We start from the raw sequence: 20,416 nt of genomic DNA on the forward strand, positions 1-20,416 counted from the left end.
TAACAAGACTTATTTTGTACAGTGATTATTGCAATAGAGTGAAGGTTGTAAATACAGGGTGCATTCCATCACATCAACCTTTTAGGTGGAACCCGTTCCTTTTCAGAAACGGAAAACCTTGTACAGTGGGATATGGGGATTTACAAACCCAATCCTTGGGCTGGCCTGGGCTCTACAAGCCATGTGAAAGCAGCTGACCTAGGCAATTGTGGCGCTCAACTGTCAGTACAACACAATTCTGCATATTATCATCATCATTTATTCACACTAGCTGTTACCTGGGGTTTTCAGAACCCACAGCAGAGGTGACTTAACTATTTCACTCCAGGTGGTGTCACGAATAAATCAGTGGAAACAGCTATCCTGTCTGATAAGATTCATGCAAGTATGTGTGCTCTTGTCTAATACTGCAGTTTATTAGATTTAAGCACACGCAGACTTGAGCAATAGGTTTAGAACTTCCTAGATATTTACCTAACATATGAAATGGTATTGAGTAATTAAAAGCAGGTTCGCAGTGGCTAATTGCTCACCTACTGGCAAGAAAGGGTTTCAGGAAAAAATCTCTCAAGGACTGCTCCAAAATACACTGTATTAGCTAATCTATTATAACTGACTTCTAAAAAACACACCATTTATAATGGCCTCTTCAAAATCACCACTTTTCCGAACTTTCAATAAACTTCTAATATGATTAGCAGAAACTGCAGCTAATTTTGAGCTTGCTTCCGAAATCCCATCTTCAAATTAACCCTGAACTATGTGGTGTTCTAATTCATGGTGGCTGAATGCATATCATATGGTTGCAATTGGCTTGATCACATTCTGTGGTACACATCACCCTCAAATCAAGGATAACACAGTGCCCTACCTTATGGTCAGCACTTTCCAGACACACAAGAAGGGACAGTCCTCACCTTAAGGAGACATATAAGTTAAGAAAGGGGAAAATCAAGGTTTTTCTTTGCAAAGCAACTAGATTCACTATAGGCAGGAAGGATATCCATGAATGACTTAAAGCTGAGAGCACAAGGACCCTGGAGATGAAAACAGGGCCTGCATGAAAGATGGCAGAGGGCATTTGTTCAAGAGACTGAAATATGGGCAGACAAAAGTCATACTACTGCAAGGGCAGAGAGGACAGGGAGTGATATGCATGGAGTGATGTGAAGCTCAGCAATGAAGGTTAGTAAGTCAGAATGAGCAGATTTATATACTGCTTTGAAAGAGGTGACCAATTCTCTGTCTACTTTACTTGCTCACATTTTTTAGTTCATCCATGGTCACACTGCAAGCTGTTATTATGGCCAGGAACCAGAGGAATTCTTCAAAGGAAACTATCAGAGACAGACAGAAATCTTTCCCTTCTAGTGGTGCAGTCACACCTGCAAAAAGAGTATTTTGAGTAATTACTAGAAAACACAGGTTGCTTGAAATGTTTAGGCACTCTGGATTATGAGAATAAAATATAGATAGATGGATTTGCTAGGTAAGCATGCAAGAATGATTTATTACTCATGTCACAACCAATACCTAGACAGGGTTCATACACAAAGTACTAAGATAAATACTCGAAAGAAATTTTAGCCAACAATGAACATATGAACAACACCTTTTTATCACATGTAAATGGAATGCTAGGCACCTCTACATTATTTATCCTCTATTATCAGAGTACTCTGCACCGTATGTCAGGCTTTGACTTCAAATCAATAAAAGAAAGTTTAGAGGATGAAAATATAATCACAGGAAGAAAGAAAAGCTCTCCTAGCACTTACAGAGGCAGCTTAGAGGCACAAACCACTCTCGCTTTTTCATTTTCCAGAACACTTTAAAAAACAACAACAAAAAGTTGTATGTGCTATTTGGAAACTCAATCTACAGTCTCTTCTTTCAGTCTTTACAGTGCATATGTTCCCCCTAGCCAGCCATAGTTTCTTCATTGGGATCCATCTTTATCACGATCTTAAAGTTATTATTCAGTCACAGTGAGGACTGAGTGTAAGGGCAGGTGGCAGAAAACTTAGGAGTTTGTTCACTAAGAGGTCAAGGATTCAAAGTGGCAAAATACTTTTCAAGTTGCTTTAGTTTGAGTACACCATCTGCAACAAATGACGACCTTAAGTAACTTCCTAGGTTACGTGACTATTTGTAAAATGTATTGTGATAGGGCAAGGCCAGATGGCTACAGTAAAGTAGTAAGGAACAGGTATGTTAGCCCTAAGCTAACCAAATCCCTACGACCATGGTAACCAAATGGCAGTTGCTCCAGGTTAATCAAGACACCTGGAGCCAATTAAGATCTTTCTAGAAGAGCAGTGCGAAGAGCTAACATGATGGCAACCCGAAGCCAGTCAAGGGCTGGCTGGAACCAGTTAAAAGCCTCCCAGTTAGCCAGTAAATTGGTGTGAGGAACTGGATGCAAGAGGTGCAAGGAGCTGAGAGTGAGAGGCTGTGCTGCTGGACACCTAAGGAGTACAGGCATTATCAGACACCAGGAGGAAGGTCCTGTGATGAGGATTAAGAAGGTATTTGGAGGAGGCCACGGGGAAGTAGCCAGGGAGTTGTAGCTGTCATGCAGCTGTTACAGGAGGACTATAAACAGCTGCAATCCACAGGCCTGGCTGAATCTGGAGTAGAGGCAGGCCTGGGTTCCCCCCACTCTCAAACCTCCACTCCTGATCAGACATAGGAGGTTGACCCAGACTGTGGGATCCACCCAGAGGGGAAGATCACTGAGGCGAGCAAATCGCCAATAAGCATAGGACCCGCCAAGGTAGAGGAGGAACTCTGTCACAGTATGTTACATGAATTAAATGTGGTAATGACAATATGTCCTCAAGGAATAAAGAATAAGAACAAGTACCATCTAGTCGAGGGGTGGGCAAATTACGGCCCACGGCCTGGATCCAGCCACCAGGCATTTAAGATGGCCCTCAAGCTCCCACTGGGGAGTGCATGCCCCCCTCGGCTCCAACGTGCTCAACAGCTCCACACCGACGGATCCCCTCTAGTGCTCCAATGGGCTGCAGGGCGGTGCTGCAGACTAGGGCAGCGTCAGAACCACCTTGCATGCCTCGCACATAGAAGCCGAGAAGGACAGTCCGCTGCTTCCAGGACCACTTCAGGTAACACTGCCACCCAGCCTGCATGCTTGAGCCTCTCCCCAACCCCCTGCCCTAGGACTGATCCCTCTCCTGCCCTCTGAACCCTTCAGTCCCAGCCCAGAGCACCCTTTTACACCCCAAACTCCTCATCCATATCTTACCCCAAAGCCTGCACCCCCACAGCCCTCACCTCCCCACCCCCCACACTCCTCTCTCCCGGCCCAGCCTGGAGCCCTCTCCCACACCCTGAACTCCATATTTCTGGCCCCACCCCAGAGCCCGCACCCTAAGCAGAACCCAAACTCCCTCCTGCACCAGAATTCCAATTTGTTGAGCAATCATGGCCCGCCATACAATTTCTATTCCCAGATGTGGAACCTCAGGCCAGAATTTGCCCACCCCTGATCTAGTGTCAACTATGTACAGCAGTGGTCCCCAATGCGGTGCCCGAGGGGGCATCTTAATGCGCCCACATCCTGGCCCTTGGAAGAGCACCTGCCGAAATGCCGCCGAATTTCAGCAGCATTTCGGCAGGGACGCCTCTCGCTGACGCCGCTTGCCATTGACAAGTGACATCATCGAGAAGCATCGCCGCCGAAATGCCGCTGAAATTTGGCAGCATTTTGGTGAGTGCTCCACCGCCGCAGTGGTCCTTCAGCTGGCGCCCACCAGCTGAAAAGATTGGGGACCACTGATGTACAGTGTCTGCTACTAAACATGGAATCAAAATGGTAGAAGAAAGTGAAAAGCGGTGGGTAATGTGAAAAAGGATGGCAGTCTGTGTTCATGAGCACATAGTTGGGAGAACAGCAGATGTGAAAAATGGTGTGCATGTCTTGCTTGTTTCCTGTGAACTATCTGAGAAGAGTTGGCATAGTCTTAACCTGATAGGTTTTGGTCTTCACCATCCTTTCCTTTCTGAGCAGCTATGTAGGGTGTGCAAGAGAAGAAGGATGGTTGAGGGACTGGTTGAAGTCTTGGGAGATCTACATTCAATTCCTAGCTCTACTACAGACTCTTTGTGTGACCTTGAACAAGTCACTTCATCTCTTGGTGGCTATCCTTTGTCTGCCTTGCTTATTCAGATTTTAAGTTCTTTGGGGAAAGGAACTGTCTCTTGCTTTATGCTTGTACCGAGCCTAGAACAATCTTGGAATCTCTCTAGGAGCTTCTGTAACAAAAATAACAATCTTCGTTTTCTTTAAATAGATACAATATGCTCTTGTTCAGCCAGATGCATCTTATCCAAAAATAGGTTGTATGACTCAGGCCTTAGTCCCACTTTTAACAAATAGATTCTATACTTTTTCCTCCTTTTCCATAAACGCAGTTCTATTGTATTATAAATATTTTAAAAGATAAATTGCTCTGTAATACAAAATGTACATAATGATATTCAATTGCAAATAATAAGCTCCCAGTCTGTAAAACATCTAAAATATAACAAATGAATAATGATCAATCCAACAGAAACCCAACATTTTGGCAGCCACACTGCGCAGATTAAATTTGAAAATACCCAATTAAAACTAATAAAAATCAGACTATTTCAAAGTTGTTTTAAGGTAAATCATCAGGGTTAATGGTCTACATAAAATATTCCTATGAATATACTAATTGTTCAGATGACATTTAAACAATCGCTGTGTGCCTCTTATTGTATTACTGACTTATTTGTAATAATAATAAACATTATTGTAATGTAGGAAGCACTTTTCTCCTCTCTCTGTTATATTATTGAAAATGTACAAGAAAAGTTAAATATTTTCATTTAACAGTTTGTTAATTTAAAACAATGAAAACATTTCATAAACATAGTAGAATTTACCTTAAATGAGCAAAATAAATGATTTCCAGTAGGATTATCATCTAAATTAACATTGCAACTTGTGGTACAATTAGCACAGTAACCTGACCTAGTGAAAACAGGAGTCACCCAGCAAACATACAGTACAAAAAGAAGAAAAAAAAAGTTCCTGTGAGGAAGGGGGGAGAATAATAAGTATTTTATAAAATGTGCCTCTTAATTAGCATTGGTCAAAAATTTTGATTGAAACTGTTTTCTGCCAGAAAATGCTGTTGTGACTAAACCAATTTTTATTCCCTCAATCATATCCATTTCAAAGAAATTTCATTTAAAAGTTAGAATATGTTTTGAAAATGTTGAAATATCTCATTTTAAACATTTAATTTAAAAATTAGGAGAACTCTTGGTAAGCTGAAAAGCCTGCACCAATGACAGATCTCTCCACCGGATTTAGCTTACTAGTGCAGTACCTTTCAAATTTCCAGACAGTTCTGCAGTTCAAAAATGATCAAGTATTTTTCACCATTCTTATCACAGGGCTATGTAAATTCAGATGATGAGTGTATTAGTGTATTTTGACTTTACTACCACTACTAATAGGATATTAAAGAATTGTCAGAGCTCCTGTTTAATGATCCAAGTACAGCCATGGTAAAGTAGGAACACAGATAAAACACATCCTGATTCTGCTACACTTACCCAGGCTAAGTACACTGTACAAGAAGGCTGAGTGAACTCTATGGGGTTATTTTGGAGGAAGGCGTGACTCAAAGAGAGCAAGTGAGGCAGAATTAGTGATTAAACTGCTTAGGGGAGTTGGAGAGCTAAGCTAGGATTTGTGTCTGATCAGACATCAGTAAGTAGAGTTCAGTAGCAGATACTGTTTGTGTCTGAGCAGGAATATGCATGAGCTGTGAAATTTCTGTGGGATTAAATGGTGTCTTTTAGGATAAGGATAATTTAAGTCAATCAAAATCTGTTTTTTAAAATTCTGAGTAAAGAAGTGATAGAACAGTAGCTCATTCATTTGCTACCATTTAGTTTTAATCACCTAATTAAACTGGATTGACAACAAGGCCATATTCTCAATTCTGGAATATGATTATATAACCTTTACAAAATACATACAAAAAGATGATAGGTTTTCCATAACCCTTTGCAATCAAAGCCTCAAAATGCTTAAGACCTATATGGGGAACAGGGTATCCCCAAATCTGCCTACCTCAGGGTTTCTTAGATCTGCCTCTGAAGCATCTAGTGCTGGCCACTGTCAGAGAGATTAGTGGATTAGATGGATGTAACTGGGTTCACTCACCACTCTGGCACCTGCTGCCTGTTTTGGGAATTAACTCTGCATGTTAGTGTGCCCTGTTCAGGTGGTGCCTCACTACTGCCACTCCTGCTCTAGGACCCACATTTCTCCAAGGACCATGGTGTCCTCTTCAGCAACACAGCCCTCCAGCCATGCCACTCACTGTGCTCCCCCCTTCCAGAGTACCTGAAGTCCACTGTTCAGCCACTTCCCTTAGTGGCTACTGCAGCAAATTGTCTGGCCACTTCCTCATAGTCCCAGCATCCTCTTTGCCCATGCCTCAGCCTGCAAACCCCAGCAGCCAGCCAGGAGCTATCTCTTGCTCCTCTAGTCTCTGCTAGCAGCACTGGTCTGTCCAGGGTGCTGGCAGTTCTCTCAGCCCTCCAGAAACACAGTACTTCCTCCCTGAGCTCCCAGCAGAGAAATGCACTCCTCTGGCCTGCAGGTCCCTTTTTATATGGGCCTGCCTGTCCCTGATTGGCTGTTCCCTTCAGCCATTCTCTGATTGTCTGCCTCCTGTGCATTAACCCCAGGGCTGTATTAAGCCCTTAGAGCCCAGTGTCCATCACAATGGACTTTGGATCTGATCCAGTCTGACATTTCCTATGCTTTCAGTTCATTCATTCTCATAACACCTGTGAGGTAGGTAAAAATTATTGTACCTGTTATGCAGAGGGGAGAACAGAGGCCAAGAGTGTGTAATGGCTTGATTTTCAGAGGTACTGAGCTCCCAACAACTTCAGGTGGACACTACCTCTGAAAATAAAGCCTTTAAGGATATGTCATTGCTGCAGTTAAACACCCATAGCTGGCCTATGTCAGCTGACTCAAGTTCATGGGACATAGGCTATGGGGTTATATAACTGCAATACAGACATAGGGGCTCATATTTCAAATTAGATGAAGCTGACCCGTGTTTGAAGAGCTGTAGTACATTTTTATATTTTTGTCATTCCTTAATGTCCAAATAACATGAACAGTGCTCAGTGTTATAGTCCATGTTTTCCAACATGTGACAGGTGTGTGTGGCTTATATATCAATCTTTCCCCATACAAGATTGTCCTGGCAACTCATAATCCCAATCAGCCACATATACCACTAGTCTTGTGCTGCTTCCTTTCAGTGGATACTGATGTATAGAGATCATAGAATATTAGAGACCTCAGGAGATCATCTTAGTCTAACTCCCTACTCAAAGCAGGACCAATCCCCAAATCGCCCCCTCAAGGATTGAACTCACAAACCTGGGTTTAGCAGGCCAACGCTCAAACCACTGAGCTATCCCTCCCCTCTTAAGATGTCTTTCCCAAATCCTGTCCTGAATATTTATCCTTCATAAATGATTTTAAACCACTACCATGCATTATTTTCAACCCCAGGATTTAAGAGAGAACCCTCTAAACTGACATTAGAATTCTATGTATTTAATCTATGTATACGTGGAGTTTATCTACTGTAGACAATATCTTTTTGCATATTTATCTATGCAAAACTGTTTGGCTCCTTTAACAATTTGAAATACCATCTGACTGATTTGATTTTTTTTTTTTTTTATTTTTTTGTTTTTAATTTGTGCTTCCATAGCAACTCATCCATCCAGGGAAGTCAGGAGAGCTTTAGAGCATGCAACTAATCTTGTATACCTCTAGATGCAGGTAAGTGTTATTATTAGCAGCTGAGGAATAACGTGATTTTTTTTTTTTAGGTTGCCGAGGCAGGTCTATAAAAGCAAAGAAATCCAATTAACAAAGGACATGTTCTGGGTCAGAACTAGATGTAAAAATCCTACCCTCCCCCCCCCCCACCCAAAAAACAGTTTAGCAATTGAAAGTTCATCTGAGGTAAATGAAATGTTCTCACCATTTTCTTGATTTTTCAGGTGCTTTCACAGCATGTAGATTGCACGACCAGAAGCAGCAAAGTAGTGAGAAATGACTTTATAGGCCGTGGCGTTGTTAGGGGAGACTCACCTTTGGAATAGGGAACAACTGAGTCCCATGGTAGCTTGGCTTCAATAGAAGGTAAACCATACATAGGGGAAGCAGCATTGAACAAAAGAGTGTGACAGAACCTACCTCCCATACATAGCTACCAAAAATGCTGCCATAACCCAGTGGTTAGGGAACCATCAGTCTGCAGGTGTAGGAGACCCAAGAACTCAATCCTTCTCTCACTCAGGCAGAGGGAAGGAATTGAACGGAGTCTCCTATATTCTGAGCGATGCTAATTATGGGGCACGTAAAACTTTTAAAGGAGTAAATGTCTGGCTTCCTGAACTGTGGGATTTCCTTCCTATGCAATCTAAAATGGTCCATCGACATGTAAATATTTAGAACCTGCTCACCTCACTAAATAAATACAGAGCTTCATTCTGCTCCATTGAAGTCAACTGGACTTCTGCCTTTGACTGCAGTGGGAGGAGTATCAAAACCTTAATAAAGCTGTGAATGAAATTTATTTGGTACTTTAAGTAATGCAGAAGATTTAGGTCATGATCCAAAGCCCACCAAAGTGAATGGGCACCTTTACAATGACTTTAATGGGCTTTGGATCAGGCCCTTTAAATGCTATGAGTGGACTTTAAAGTCAGTAGGAGTGCAACCAAGCTTTCTGCTTTGTTTTATTGCCAAATACACGTGAGACAATTTAAATGTCCACAGCTCTATGATTTTTAGGTGTGATTGCCTACTATCTTGCATTCCCTGTGCAAAGAGTACGAAGCAGGTGTAAAATACACTATTTTTACCTCTTTCACTGGTGTAGATATCTACATAAGGGGCAAAGAGGTGGAGAATCATGCCCTGTGCACACAAGTGAGTGAGCAAAAGCACAGGTGAGGTAGAGCTGTACATTTGCAAAAAGGCAAGAAATTGTCACAAAGGATGAACCAGAAGATGATAGAAATGCAAGTCAGTGGAAAACTGGAAGGGGTGTAAGAGCAGGGGGAAAACAAGTTGCTTAAGGGAAAGAAGAAATCCTGAAGGAGATCACAAACTGTCACTTCTGACAGATTCCACAAGCACACTGGCCAGGAAACAGTAAAAACTCCCTTGTGCAATGCAGTTTTCCTTCAGTCCCTATAGGATTTCAATGAATCAGTGAGTTTCGTACAGTAGGTAATTCTATTCTTCAAGTATTTCCACTTTACAATCTCTCCTCTCTCTCAAGTGCCTCTGACTGTGTGTCTGTGTGTGCGCTTAAATGGAGACTCAGAATAGGTGTTTCCCACAAGCATGCCCTCTACAAAAACGGCTGCTATACAATCAGAAAATATGTCTTTAGACAAGTCTTGCTGTTAGGGGGTGAAAAAAATAAACATTTTCATGCCAATCAAGTTCTTCTACATCAAGCTGAGTATTTTAAACATCCAACACGTTTAAAAAAAAAAGTGATGCTCCAAAGCAATAAATCTAATATTTAAAAGCACCCTGTATTTTATTGTTATCAACACAAGATTGTTAAAACTGAAAGCATGTTTAAATTGTAAACTATTTTTCACTGCCTAAATTATGTGTTTATTATTTGTAGTGTGTTCAGCTTGGGCAATGAAACTAGAGAGGTCAGTTTCACTTTTTGCTTATGGAAACAGTCTTACAAAATTTAAAAGGGATGAAACCAAATAGAAGTGATTCTGCAACATTTTTGGACTTTAACAGAAAAGTTGATCAATTTTCTTTATTGGCTTTCTATCCCAAAAGTATAATCGACTTTTATATTTTGTTCTTATTATTTGTATCACAGCAACATTGAGATTAGACCCCTATTGTATAAATGCATAACAAGAGACAGGCCTGACACGACACGTCTTTCAATCGAAATAGACAGGATGGACACAGGGTGGGAGGTAAATGGAGGCACGGAGAAGTGAAGTAACTTGCCCAAGGTCACTTAGCAGATAATTAGAAGTGAAAAGATCTTAGGACTTAAGGCCTTCTCCACTGGGCCACACTGCTTCCCTGGGCATACTACTGTTAAAAAAACCATATGGGAAAGCTATCATTTTCTGTGGCTGTGTCCCCAATCCACCACAATCACCATGTTGGAGATCCTGCAAGTGGGCTCCCTGCAGCGTTTCACTCCCAAGCCCTCCCTGAGAGTCCAACCCCTTGCTCTTGGGTTCAGCCTCTCCCACGTTGAGTCAGTCCTTCCTCTTCATGTTGGGGGCCTTGCACAAGCCTACTAAAGCCATCAGGGTAACCCAGCTCTGTCACAACCTTGTCCATGACAGCTCCTGCTGCTCCTTCCTGGACCTCTGCTCTCTACTACCTAGAGAGGGACTGAACAGCTCCTTTTGCCTCTCTCCCAATATGCCCCTTGCAGGCCTGCCAACATCAATTCCAGGCCCCAGGGCCATCCCTAGGGGAGTGCGCAGCCCAGGGCGGAAGTGACAAATTGCCCTCTTCCCCTGCCCCTATCGGCGGGCCTGCCCTCTTCTAATCAATACTTCCTTTTTTACAGTCACCACCCAGCTCCTTCTACAGCTGGGCTTCATCTTTAATTAACTTTGGCCCACCCTTCAAGTGCAACCAATCTGTTAATTGGCATCTCATGCCCAGGTTTACCCTTTCATCCCCTGTGTGGGGTAGGCCCCTAAAGCCAACCCATTTCATTTAAAAAATGTCAGTGTTTCCTTCCTCAAAAAAATGTTTTTTTTCTTCCCTCTCCCCCTGCCGATGGGGATCACTCATCAAGTTCGACCCAAATCTGCAAAATTTCAGTCAGTCAGTCTGAAACTGCACTTTCCGATGAATAAACTATTCATCTAAAAATTTCATCCAGCTCTAATCCTCAGTTGAAATCTGTACCTTATTTGCTGGGTGATCTTCTGAACGTCACTACATCGCTTTGCATCTGTAAAATGGCTACAGTAACACATACCCAACTATCTCATAAGAGGGATAATGAGATAATGTCTTAACTGTGCCTGGACATGAGAAGGAGATTGAATAAGGACTGAATTAAAAACCTCAGCAGTAAAGAGGGCAGAATTTGGCCCTGTCTCATTGGCATATGCAAGAAACTCTTTTCTCATACACACAAACTCACTCATGCATTTGACAGACACATCATTTACATAATATCCATGCACTCAGTGCTGAGAGATTTTTTTCAATCCCCACACAGAAGAGCAGGATGGCTTGGCAAGGGTAATACATTAGAGCTTTTATAGGAGAACCATTATATACACATTTGTACCTGCTTGCTAGTAATGCCTCTTCTTTTCACTGCATGCATCATAATCTTGACACACAATCACTTGTAGGCATGGAGAAAGGACAATGTCTCTCAGTTGTCACACTTTATGCTTTGCTGGCCCTGAATTTGTACCTGAAAAGGTTTCATTTACATACCAGCAAATATTCTAGACTTACTCCTTGAGAATTTTCACAGAAAAAGGAAAAATTTTCCCCACTAGGAGTTAACCTTGCAAAACATTCCCCAGCAAAGGGACCTGATATTAAGACTTTCTAATGATAGATCTACTGATGAACTGCAATGAGATGAAAGGCAAATCCTTAGCCTCCATAGCAAACCAGAGGAGACAAGCTTTTTGTTGAGGACACACACAGGAGTTAGGCTAGTGTGGTAATCTAACCGTCCAGTCCCAGACCTGGACTTTAGCGTCCACCAGTCTGGTCCTGTCCCAAACCTGGACTTTTGCGTCCAAAGTTTGGGGGCTTACCTGAAACTCCCCCAAGCTCTCTACCAGCTTGGATATTCTTGCTGCCACCAGATCAGGAATTAATCTATGGGGGCCTGATCCCCCCCTTTCCTCTCTCTGGTGTCCCCGACCCTCCCTTGGTGGGACACCCAGATTCCAAATCCCTTGGATGCTAAAAGCAGGGAAAATATCCCCTTCCCCCTCCTTCTCAGGCTTGCCTCTCGGGCTAACCTGTGTGAACCAAGAAACCAGTTTTTCTGCTTCCCTCAGGACAATGGAGATACAAAATACCAACCGCGTGGCTCTGCCACCCCCCCTTGTTCCAGTAACTAGCAAAAAAACTTCAACCACCAGAGAACAGAGATGATTCTTTGTCTCTTTCCCCGTAGCCTGCTCTTTCCCTGGACCCAATAGGAAAATAACCCACAGCCTGGCTTTTCCCTTGGCCTCCCTAAGCAAAGAACTTGCACAAGGTTTAAAAAGAAAACTTTATAGAAAAAAAGAAAGAAAATATAAAACAATCATCTTGCATTAAGAAACTCAATACAGGCTCTTGCTTATAAGAAAATATAAAGAAACAGTCTGATTTAAAAGATACGCCCAATAAACACGAGCCCACAACAGATCAAGCATTAACACGATAAAACTTCAACAGCACAAAGACCATCATAGCTGAATACTTTGCGTTTCCTGGGTACTTACAGAGGTTTAGAGAAGAAGTATTAGGAGAGAATTAGAAGAAGACTTGTTTACTCATAGCTGAGAAACAACAAAGACCCCTGGTATATACAAATTCCCGCCCCTGACTTGAACCAATTCCAGTTCTCTGATTGGTCCTCTGGTCAGGTGTTTGGTTACCCTTTCCAGGTAAAAGAAACTTACCCTTACCTTACCTTCCATTTATGACAGCTAGTCTGGAGCCAGGACACAAAGCACCCAAGCAGTTACTGCATAACTGCTATGGATAGCCTCTGAACTATATTAGCAATCACAGCCCACTATTGGCTAATGATTTTCAAAGGCGCCCTGGCAGCAAATTGACCTTAGTAAATTATGAAGAATTCAGAAATTCTATAGGCACTGCCATGTCACCCGTGATGGTATCAGATCCAAAGAGAAATTAACATTCTATAAAAAAACAACAAGCACTTATGTCCTTATCCAAGTGGGTGCGTCTATATTTTTGTAAGAACCACTGCCCGGTGCATTCCTGGCTGTTCTCCTCCTCCAAGCTAATCCTGTGTTCCTCCATGCTGCAGGGGGCATAGTGCAACAGCTTGTCCATCTTTAAATGCTCCAAAACAGTATTTCAATTAAGCTATTTTGAGTTTTGAAATTTAGTTGAGTTTGTTAAAAGTTTAAGAAACATTTTAAAAGAGAGGACGTCCTACAGCCGCATTCACATTATTGCAGGACAACCACACTTCAGGTAAAATCAGTACCCACCTCAAATGACCTTTTGCTCAGTACTTAAACTCCACCGTTTTGAGATTCATAGAAGCTCAATTATCTTTTTTTTCCTTTTTATTCTTATTCAAGGTCTTAACACCTCTCACATGAGGAAAAGAGAAAACACTGCCAGGATGGATGTTGTTACGGTATTTCAGGACTGACACGAAGCAGAAACATTTTGCAACCTTATATTGAATTAACGTTAAGTTGCTAAAGATAAGGGTGCAATAAAACCCAAACTTAGTTTTCAGGTTCAAGCATCTAGGTCAGTTACAGAAAATGTATTTAGTAGAGGACCACTAGGTGACACTTTGAATGACACAACCAAACTTTATTAAAAAGGAAAATGATTAATTATGCAAGCAGGCATGCAATTACCACTTACACAATGCTGCAGTTATACTTACTCTCAAAGATAAAATAGCGCATCAGTGGGTGATCTGTCCACAAGAAACAGAGTGAAATACAGCCATATAATACTAAAATCCTAATGGTACCCTTTTGATGTTGAGAGATCTCTTGCAACGTAGCAAGGCTACACCTTTTATAATTTGATTATACTACTTATTGACAATAAACTATCCCTCACCATGATTATATTTCTGCCACTTCCTTTTTCGCTCTTTATATTACACATCTGCACCAATGTGCTTCCCATACTATCAATATATGTAGATAGAATTTTAATAAAACTTTCTTAATTCTGAGAAATGCTGACTAAAATCCTTGCTCAAACCAGTTATAACCAACATATACCACAACATAACTTTGGGTCATGTCCTTAACTAACTTCAATTTTCCCATCTGATTGTCTCCAACTTACCTCTAATTTTCTCACACTAGCAATCTCAATTACCAGTACTCCTTTACACTTAGGTTAACATAGGTCTGAAACCTGTTTTCTTATTTCTTAACCTAAACCATCCTATAGGATACCACTTCCAGCCTAGAAGATTTCCAGCCCAATTTTGCAGAGCCAAGAGGGAACAGATTGTTCAGAGAAAAATGTGAAAAGCATCTGGACTCCTAGGTGCTCAACAGAATCTCTGGATCTTATCAGCTATCTTCCAAGAAGCTGCTTGCCCATCACTAACAAGCATTTCTATGAATACATAGATACATTCACCTGGTAACAATTATCAGGAGAATAGGTCTAGAGTAAAACACACAAAATATCCAATTGAAGTAGGATAGCTACTTGATATTCCATATACTTGAGTAGTTTGATTCTCTGGAAATCTCATGTTGCAGCCTGAAATAGCACAGAAAGAAGAGTACAAGCCACTAATTAAAACAGAAAGCAAAAGAACCCACTAAGTACAGTAATACAGTATGGTGATATGTGACCCAAATTCTGGTCTCATTCAGATCAGCTTCATTTTTAGATCTAGCCAGAATGATGCAATGCAGTTATTCTGGAGTTCTAACAAGTGCAAATGAGAGGTCTATACAGTAAGCATCACTTTTAAAACTCTAACCACCACTTGGAGTTTGCCAGCTCCTGAAATGCCAGACTGAATCTCTTGGGACTACAACTGTAACAGTTACCAGAGAGCTCTGACAGGCGCTTGGAGTCACATGAGGGGACAGAATGGACCAGAAACTTCTGCTGAGACCAATAAGGAGGCTTCTTTATGGGGTGATCTGGACAAACAGTTCACTGGACCAATTCACAGTGCTGCAGCATTCGACTCAGGACTCAGCTTCAACATACCATCTGCCTGGGAAGTTGCCAAGGAGGAATTTGAGGGTAGGGAAGAGCTGTGAGCATTGAGGGCTGGGAAATTGGTTGATTTGTTAATGTATAGAACTTATTAGTTAACCCTAAACTTTTCTTTCCCCAGATCCTACTTTTTTGATCCCAGTGAAATCTCCCTTTGCAATTTTTGTTATTTTGGGGTGTGTTATTTATCTGCTGGGGTTTGTGTTGATGTACTTTATTGTTTCTTGTATATTGGGTTTTATACACCTAGCCTGGTAGTGACATAAGTTATTTTCCAAAGACGCACACCACCCCTTGTGTCTCAGCACAGTGAGGAGTCACCTTGCATCACAAAATAAATAAAGAACCCAGGATCCAACCCATGGGAGGAGAAGGGAAAAGCCACTCAAATTAGCAATCACCAAGATAAGGAGGCTTAAGCCACACCTCGTGCAATGGGCTACAACTCTATTGTCAATAACAAGGTATAAAAAGTGTTATGGGATAAAAAATGGCACTTTTCTGGTGATGCATGTTTTTATGAGAATTGGAACTAACCCAACACACTGAGTCTGGTACAGTCTTGAAACACCATCTCATGACCTTCTCTATAGAAAATGCTACATTTTACATAGAAATCTTCTCTTTACATTGTGTTGTACAGATCCTAGCACAATGGGATCCTAATCTTTGACCCACTAAGGTGCTGAAGCAATGCAAATAAATAATAAATCATATTAATAACAATTATATTTCTCTTTATTATAGCCCTCATTATTAGCGACAGGTACTATGAAGTTATGTTTAGACTTCTGTCTCCCTAAATATGCACTTTTGAACCTGCAGCATCTCAACACAGAAATGAATGTGTCTAGAAAATCTGAGGAAAGCCTGTCCAGGTATTAATGAGTTATGGGAGAACGGGGAAAAAAACACTTTTTGCATCTTCAGTAACAGATTTTTTTCAAACTTAAAAATAGGTGAAAAACACCTCCAAATTAGAACTGGTCATTAAAAAGAGACGGGGAGCAATTATGAGAATTGTTTTCCAATTTTTTAAACTGTGACTCATTTCAACTAACTCTGTAATTGTTTGAAAACCATAAATGTTTGATCAAAACATTCCTTCCATTTGTAAAAACCTGAGATTTCAGCAACATATTTTCCATTAGAAAGAGAGTCAAATAAAGCCCTGCTCCCCCCAGAGACATCTTCTAAGGAGCTGGGGAAAATGCTCATTCTTTTCGCCCAGGCCTATTTCGAGAGCCTGCAGGGATATTATGCATTAAGGAGATCCTAGAGTCTCATAGTGTGGAGGATTTATTGTGGTGTTTCAAACTATAAAAATCCTGTTTAAATACCAGAAACCAGAGGAGAATAGTTACTGTAAAACTACTGTTAAATACGGTGCATAAGAAATCTGTCAGAAATTTTTGAAGATACAAGTGTAATGGAACAGCAAATTTACATGGGGATTACCAATTTTGGTCAAGCCTTCCCCCCCAAAGAGCGTTCTGTTCTGGACAGATTATCAAAGAAGACTATTATGTATAGGATCTGTCATAACCTCTTGAAGGTAAATCACATGAGTATACTCCATAAACTTTGAATATAAATGGTTTTGCGCTTAATCCCCAAATTCCCTTTTCATGTCTCTTAATAGAGTTTCCTGTGTCTGAGTCAGGAAATCAATATTTTATACAGTTCAGTGTGCATCAGTCATAATGTGCTTTATTCACTCTCACATCTATAGCACTTGCCTGAAGAGATACATTAGGCAGAGGGGTTTTACTTAAGGCTGTCAATTAATCGAAGTTGACTCAAATGATTAGCCAAAACAAATTAAATATATTAAAAAATTAGTCATGATTAATCAGTTTTAATAGCACTGTTAAACAATAATAGAATAATTTAAATTTATCATAAATATTTTTGGACTTTTTCTACATTTTCATATATATTGGTTCAATTACAACACAGAATACAAAGTGCACACTGTGCACTCTATATTTATTTTTATTACAAATTTTTGCACGGTAAAAAACAAAAATAGTATTTTTCAATTCACCTCATACAAATACTGTAGTGGAATCACTTTATTGTGAAAGTGCAACATACAAATGTAGATTTTTTTTTTACATAACTGCACTCAAAAAAATAAATGATGTAAAACTTTAGAGACTACAAGTGCACTCAGTCCTACTTCTTGTTCAGCCAATCTATCAGACAAACATGTTTGTTTACATTTACAGGAGATAATGCTGCCCGCTTCTTATTTACAATGTCACTTTGCATGGCACTTGTAGCTAGTGTTGCAAGGTATTTATGTACCAGATGTGCTATACAGTCATATGTCGCTTCACGTTTTGATCACCGTTCCGGAGACATGTAACCAACAATAATAATATAAAGTGAGCACTGTGTGTTCTGTTTTGTGATTAAAATAATATATTGAAAATGTAGAAAACATCCAAAATATTTAAATAAATGGTATACTATTATTGTTTAACAGTCTGATTAAAACTGTGATTGATTGCAATTATTTTTTCAAATCTCATGATTAATCATAGAATCATAAAAGATTAGGGTTGGAAGAGACCTCAGGAGGTCATCTAGTCCAACCCCCTGCTCAAAGCAGGACCAATACCAACTAAATCATCTCAGCAGGGCTTTGTCAAGACAGGCCTTAAAAGCCTCTAAGAATGGAGATTCTACCACCTCCTAAGGTAACCCATTTGAGTGGTTCACCACCCTCCTAGTGAAATAGTGTTTCCTAATATCCAACCTAGACCTCCCCCACTGCAACTGAGACCATTACTCCTCGTTCTCTCATCTGCTACCACTGAGAACAGCTGAGCTCCATCCTCTTCGGAATCCCCCTTTAGGTAGTTGATGGCTACTAACAAGAAAACCACCTCGTCTGCACACTAAACAAGCCCAGTTCCCTCAGCTGCTTCTCATAAATCATGTGACCCAGCCCCCTGATCATTTTTGTTGCCCCCTCCTGGAATCTCTTCAATTTGTCCACATCCTTTCTGTAGTAGGGGGCCCAAAACTGACGCAGTACTCCAAATGTGGCCTCACCAGTGCCGAACAGAGAATAATCATTTCCCTTGTTTTGCTAGCAGTGCTCCTACTAATGCAGCCCAATATGCTGTTAGCCTTCTTGGCAACAAGGGCACACTGCTGACTCATATGCAGCTTCTCATCCACCATAATCTCCAGGTCCTTTTCTGCAGAACTGCTGCTTAGCCAGTTGGTCCCCAGCCTGTAGCTCTGCATCAGATTCTTCCATCCTAAGTGCAGAACCTCATCAGATTTCTTTTGGCCCAATCCTCCCATTAGTCTAGGTCACTCTGGACCCTATCCCTACCCTTCAGCATATCTAGCTGTACCCCCAGCTTAGTGTCATCTGCGAACTTTGTAAGGGTGCAATCATCCCATCATTCAGATCATTAATAAAGATGTTGAACAAAACTAGCCCCAGGATCAACCCTTGAGGCACTCCACTTGAAATCGTCATGTGATTTAGCCATTACATATGATTATATTTTTTAAATCTCATATTTTTAAAATCTCACAGTCATGATTAATATTTTTAATGGTTTGACAGCGCTAGATTTATTCCCTCCTTTTGTGCATTCTGGGTTTGTGTTTAGCAAGCAATGTGGCATTATGAAATACAGTGCAAAAACATTAGCTATGCCACTTTTTAAGGAACACAGTCTACAATTCCTTTCATCCAATTCATCTAAGGAGATGAAAAATAATCAAGAAAACAAACTCTCTTTGTTCAACACAATGAAACATTTCACCTAAGCAATAATAAATTAATACATTTAAATGTATACTACACTTCAATCGTAAGCTCTATGGAGCAGGCACGATGTTTTGTTCTGTGTTTGTTCAGAGCCTGACACAGTGGGTCCTGCCCCATGACTGGGGATCCTACACATTCGTGTAATCCTATAATTCATATGTCTGTTTTTTTTTCCCACACATTTTTCCTCTTCAGAGTTTTCCTATCTTATTTCTTTCCTCTAACCCATCTCCCTATTCCTTTCTTTATCCCTTTCATAACTCATCCCTATTTCTCCCCTCTCTCTCACCAGCCTCCTTTCTTTCCTGACAGCACAAGCCTTGCAGGACAGCACCCATAATGCTGGCACCCAAAGGTTGTTAACTAATTATTATAATTATTAATCACCTGTATTGTGATAGTGCTCAGGAGTACCAGTCATGGACCAGGACCCAATTGCATTAAGTGCTGGACAGAAACATAACAATACAGTCTTACCCTAGGGAATTCACATGGAGTTTCCTGCTATTCAATTTTTGTTGGTGTTTTTCTATTTAAGAGTCTATCTTTTCCCTTCTTGTGGCAGATGTTACTTGCCGGCATCAGAAACTCATAACTTGCCAAATTTCCAGATATTCTCATAACCATTTAATCACATCAGTTCTCTAGAACAATATATACCACTTTAATGTTAACTCTGTTGTTTTCTGAAAAAAGCCAATAAAAATTAAGAACAAAAAGGAAACATTAAAATCAGCATGATAATTTGAAGAGTGAAAATTTTGACTGCACAACCATCTAAAGAGTTTCTGCCTAGCCCCTCAGATTTATTTTGAGGCACATTAATCCTTATCCAACATTCATTGTCAATAAACCAGCAGTATGGTTTTTGGAATCAAGAGAACAAAGCAGAAGTCTGCAATACAAAAGAACAAACGTCTATGATATGCAAAAGCATTAATGAAAAATATTACAGTAAAAACAAGGGGCATTTGGGCATTTAATATTCTTTAGGTTTAAGAATTGGAGGTTCTCCAAGAGTCACCAGGACCAATGCTGCTGTATCATGGCACTGAAGTTGTCATTCACACATTCCCCTCCTAGACATACTTCCTATGTGATTCCTTAATTGTTCCCTCAGAGTCTTGCTGGTCTGCCATCTGGTTTAGGAAGTTTTCAAAGACTCCTCCTCCAAAGTAGATCTAACAATGCCAGAGAGAGCTTTTTTGTTGCTGTTGTTCTGAAATAAGCAGTCACGTGCAAAATACTGGGGCAGAATGAAATACAAAGCTGTCATCTGCAAAGCACTAGAGAGAAAATTGCAAGTGCTTCTACAGGAACACATGCTAGCAGGTTTTGCTTTACTGCTGCACAAAGGAATGCAGGAGGGAGGAGGAGGAATAACGATTGAGATGAGGCTCTGGTTGTAATGCTGTGACTGAATATAAGAACTCTAGTTTAAACAACATTTTAACACCACCCAATCCTGCTTACACTCACTCATGTGCTGAACTTTAAAGTGTTTTCAGGATCAAGCCCCAAAAATTGTGACTGAAGATCCCAAGCACTACATG

The sequence above is a fragment of the Chelonoidis abingdonii genome, chromosome 6 (assembly GCF_003597395.2).
Source record: "Chelonoidis abingdonii isolate Lonesome George chromosome 6, CheloAbing_2.0, whole genome shotgun sequence".
NCBI classification, from domain to species: Eukaryota; Metazoa; Chordata; order Testudines; family Testudinidae; genus Chelonoidis; species Chelonoidis abingdonii.